Here is a 5,326-nt window from a genome sequence, read left to right on the forward strand (position 1 = left end):
GTTCCTCCAGCTCCGTACTGTGTTATCTCTGACCCCAGCATCTGCAGTTCTTGCTATCTCTACATATGAAGTCAATTTAGTTTTGTTGAAAACCTTCTGATTTCCTGTTTTACATGCACATTTTATAAAATAAAACTATTTAGCTAATTATCAATGCAGATTTCCACCTCCCAGCTCAGGATGTTGTTACCACAGGAAAACATTGTCAGTGTGTACTTGTTCTTATGGTGATTGACCACAGTTCATCACCATGGCTGTAAGTGCTAAGAAGCTGCTAACTCCAGCACTGGCATTAGTCATTTTGACAGACCCCGAACCGCAAGTATTCCTGATACACGAGAAACACATTGATCCCTGGTCCTTGAGGTTCCTTGGATATGATGGTGAAGTTAACTTGTGCTCTGTTGTGCACTAATCTGTCAGAATCCTTGGTACATTGCCACTGAGAGGTCAGAGGTGTAATTCTGGGCAAACTGTTACATCTGTTTGCAGGGTGTCCTGCACCATATTTTCCTGTACCTTTCCAGCTCATCCTTGTGGAATGTTGACTCCAACCTGAAATGATTTCATGAAGGTCTTTTATCCATCCTTGGATCTAAGAATGATACATAATAGGAGGCCATTCAAACTATCAAGCCTGGGTCAGCTGTTTGATCGAGCTATTGTAATGATTGGAACCAGGACCAGGTGAATCCATTGACTATAAGATCCTTGATTGGGGTTGTTAATCTGGGCCAATCAGGGAGCCTTGGCTGACATCTATAAACAGGAGATTTAGAAGGTCTCCTCAGTCTAGAGACTAGCTTTGAGCTGGCTGTTCAGAGCCTATGTAGTGTGCACAAGTAAATAAAGGGTGACTTGGTGAGGCGATACTGGCCTCTGTGCAGTTATTTCAGCTACCCAATTTTCCCTTCTTAGTATTTAACTAGCTGTCAGTACATTCTGTGGAGTAAAGGATTACTTACATTTTTAGACCAAGAATAACTACTGAGCATGTGTGAAAGGAGCTTTGTCATAGTGATATCGGATCATGTGGAACTGGAGACTTTCTGTTGTAATGCTGCTGAAGCACATTATCACTTGTAAAGTTATGTTAAAAATGCGTGTTAAAGCTCACTCAGCGCAGTATGGACTGCACTTCACTACATGGTAACAGTGTTGATCAGACCCATGGAACCAAAGGCAAGTGTTGGTAATGGACCAAAGTGGAACCCAAAATAGGTGTGGTGTTACAGGGCCAAAGAAAGGCAAGACCACAGTCCAAACCCAGAGTGGAGAAATACCTGAAGTGAAATTTAGTGGCAATAGGAACCAGCAAACTGGAGTCTTCAAGGCCTATCTTGGAACCAAACCACAAAGAAGCGAAGTCAGTGCGAAAGCTGAAAAAGCACAGCAGGAGATCCACAATGGAGAACGTGGCAAGTGTAAATAACAAGAAGTGGAAAGTTAATTTGCCACAATGAGTAAAAAAAATTACAGTAAATCAAAGGCACTTGAAAGGATGGGGAAGAGATAAGCACTCAGAAAATCCACCAACAGTATGCATTTCAAAGTAAAAGGGCACAGTCAATGCCATTAAGGAACCCTGCTGGTGAGAACACAACACAGCAAGTTTTATGGAGGATCACAAATGCAACAAGAGAGATAACATAAGCACAAACATTTAAATAGAAATGAAAGAGTCTGCAGGGGCCCCAGCTTCTGGAGTGCAGAGTGAACTCTTTTTCAGAGTGAATGTGACAGGCCCACTGCAGGATTTCACCTCCCCGATTTCACAAACCCACAGGCCGAATTCTAATATGCAGATAATATGGTAAATAACAAGAAGACATGTTTTAAATTTGATGCAGGGCAGATGTTTCAATTCTTCCAGAAGCTGCACCACAGTTCAGAAAAGAGTCCTTAGACTATTATCAATTCAACATGAGCACTGGAGGTATAACAAATCAGAGCTAAAGGACTGATATGTTCTACACTTGGCTACAATGGCAAAGAGATCACATACACCCAGTATGCCACTCCTAACCTCTATGTTTCTTAATTAAGTGGAGCTCTATGTATGGCTATAAATATTGTTCAATTAGAGAAGGCAGAGATGGTGAAGTTGATACAGTGTGCCAGGAACCACACTTCAAAGTTGCCATTCCAGGTTTAAGCCTACAATAAGGTAATGCAGGCCTCCAATTCTTTTTTTCAAAAGAGGATCTATAAATGGTGTGAGACAAGGGCCAAAGTGAAATGTGACCCAGCCACCAGAGGGTATTCAGGACCTTGCTTTATTCTTTCAGGAATCAGTAACAGAGACCAAGTTGTCCACTTAGTTGAGGATGTGACATTGAACCTTCCTGTACTCTAGAACTCGGTGTTACTGTTTCAGGTGGCCTGGCTGTTTCCTTTCAGAGATATCATCCACCTCTTGAAGAAGGGAATGGCAACAGCAATAGTCTCAACTGCAGCTAGATGTAAACATTCCTCTCTTTGTGGGATGCCAGGCCACAACAGGGAAATAGGAATAAAGGCAAATGCTCGTTCAATCACAAAGTGGTGTGGGTGACACCCACAATATCAGTGATGTTTCAGATTACAGTTTTAGAAAGAAATCTTCAATCATGCAGGAAAATAATCTCACAGATGCAGCATACATTCATGAACATTGAAGGATGGATTCCTGAGGTTACACACTTATTCAGAGAGGGCCTAAACATTTCAGAGGCCGGTAGGCCCAACGGGAATGGTGGGGACTGTTCAGGTAGCAAGGACAACGTACAATAAAACTATAATGTTGAGGGATCAAGTTAGTGAAGGTTGGGAAAAACGTTCCGTCAGATCTATTTGGCCTATACATATGGCCATTTCTGGCTGCAACCCTACCATTCAAGGATGGAGCCCTGGATCTGATAATCACCAGGCCTGCTGCTAGGAGACACCACAACTGAGCTGCCTGACCCAGCACTCTGCAACAGGCTGGTTCCCTCCTGACTTACTTAATTTTCCTCTTAATTATTTTTTATCTTGGCTACACATTGCTGCCAAGTAGCTAACCACTTCCGCTGCTCACTGGTCTCACACAAGATTGCCTGAAGTCAGGATTAAGTCAGTGCATCGACCTTTCCGATTTCAGTCCAGTTCCTGATTCCAACCCTGCTCTGTGGGTTCCATCAGATTCTACAATATGGTGTTTGTCCCAACAAACCTGCTGTAACCAGCTTCTCTGCAATTAGGAATACATAGAAAAGGGGTAATAAATTATCGCTATGCATCATATGTTATATTCTTCCATTCTGCCTTGAGCAGCGTGAACTATCCTGATACCAATACAGTGATTCCTCATGTGTTCTTTGATCTGTAGGAAGCTAGAAACTCTATTCTCAGCATACCTCCACTCCAGTAGCTTTGACCTTTGTTCTGATAGGAAGATGACAAAGCCCTGCACCAGCAGTGCTGTCAAAATTGTACCCACAGCCTTTTCCTTTTCATCCACTGAGTCCTTTTGTGATCATTACTAACCACAAAGCTGTTAATCCATTAGCAATAAATAGCTGCCAGTGGAATGAGAAAGAATCTGGTTGCAATTTGCTTTGTGAGATCAAATAACATCATAAAACATGAGAATATCGCTTAAGTAATGGCAATGGAATCCTGAGTTTAAATTACAGCCTTCCACTCATTTTCTGCAATCCATAATTTTTAAAAAATAATATATGTTATTAGCCCCAATCAAGATCAGCCTTACCATTGACAAATGTGTCTGGGAGGTGATTAAACTGCCATCGTTGTGGAATGGTTATGTGCTCAGAATATGTGCAGAATTAAAAGCCGGGGATATTTATATGCAAATAAAATAAGGCACTGTTTTCAGGGCGTTCAAACTGCTTTATTTCATTGATGAGAAACAGTTTGCATTTTACGCTACCTGTAACATTCATGAGATTTGCATCTTTCTTACATTTCAGAGAGTGCATCAATGCATGGGTGCAGTATAGGATGCTGTAACCAATGAGTTTCTGCAATGAACAATTAATATTGGTGATTCAACAACATGAGGACAGGAATGGTATTATTGCTGGAAATGTGATCAAGAGACCTGGATGGATGCTGAATGCTCCAGAGACATAAATTCCACCAAGCTGTTTGGATAGTTTAAATTTAGTCAATTAATAAATCTAGACTAAAATGATAGTCTCATTAATAATGATCATGATATGACAGTCATGTTAAGTGTATCTCGTTCTAACATATCCTCAGAAGGAGGAAATCTGCTGCCTTTACCTTGTCTAGCCTATATGTAACTCTGGGTTCACAGTGATGTGGTTGATGCTTAATTGCCTTCTGCAATGCAAGTCACTGATTTATAGATAGCTCACCATTACCTCCTCAAGGACTGAGCATCAAGTGCTGGCTTTACCAGTGATAACAAGGTGTAGAGCTGGATGAACACAGCAGGCCAAGCAGCATCAGAGGAGCAGGAAAGCCGACATTTCGGGTCTAGACCCTTCTTCAGACCCATTTCTGAAGAAAGGTCTAGACCCAAAATGTTCATCCAGCTCTACACCTTGTTATCTCAGATTGTCCAGCATCGGCAGTTCCTACTATCTCTGGCTTTACACACAGTCTAAGAATGAATATAGATTAAAATAAATTCCCTTCTGTACTTGAATAAAGCAAAGAACTGCGGATGCTGGAAATCTGAAACAGAAACAGTGATTGCTGGAGAATCTCAGCAGGTCTGGTAGCATCTGTGGAGAGAAAGCAAAGTTAACGTTTTGAGTCCAGTGACGTTCTAAGTTCTGAAGAAAGGTCACTGGACTCTAAACGTTAACTCTGCTCTCTCTCCAGATGCTGCCAGGCTAGTCAAGTTTCTCCAGTATTTTCTGTTTTTGCCCCTTCTGTATCGACTCAATGCCTATTATTGTTATTGGGTTTGTAGCCTGTTGGCACGCGCCGTTAATCAAAAAGTGAAAATTTAATTAAATCACATTATACTGGAAACAACCAAACTAATGCAGAATTAATTCTGCACCTATTCTTTAAGACATGCTGGCTAATTTTAATTAGTGCCAGATCCTACCGTTATTGAGCCTTCCCTGCTGATGCATGCAACCAACCAGCAGTCTAGGGGATACTGGCCAATTTGTATCATGGAAATAATTGGCACAAAAAGTTGCCACTCCAATCAAGAATTGAAGAAATCAACAGACAGTTGTTAAGTGTATGTTGGGAAACATGCACCCATTTTAAAGCAAAATTGCTTCAAATATAATTAATATTTCTATATTTCAATCTCAGTTATTTTGTCATCTGGTCATTTGTCTCATTTCTGTTTGGA

This window comes from Rhincodon typus, chromosome 26 (genome assembly GCF_021869965.1).
Source record: "Rhincodon typus isolate 14 chromosome 26, sRhiTyp1.1, whole genome shotgun sequence".
NCBI lineage: Eukaryota > Metazoa > Chordata > Chondrichthyes > Orectolobiformes > Rhincodontidae > Rhincodon > Rhincodon typus.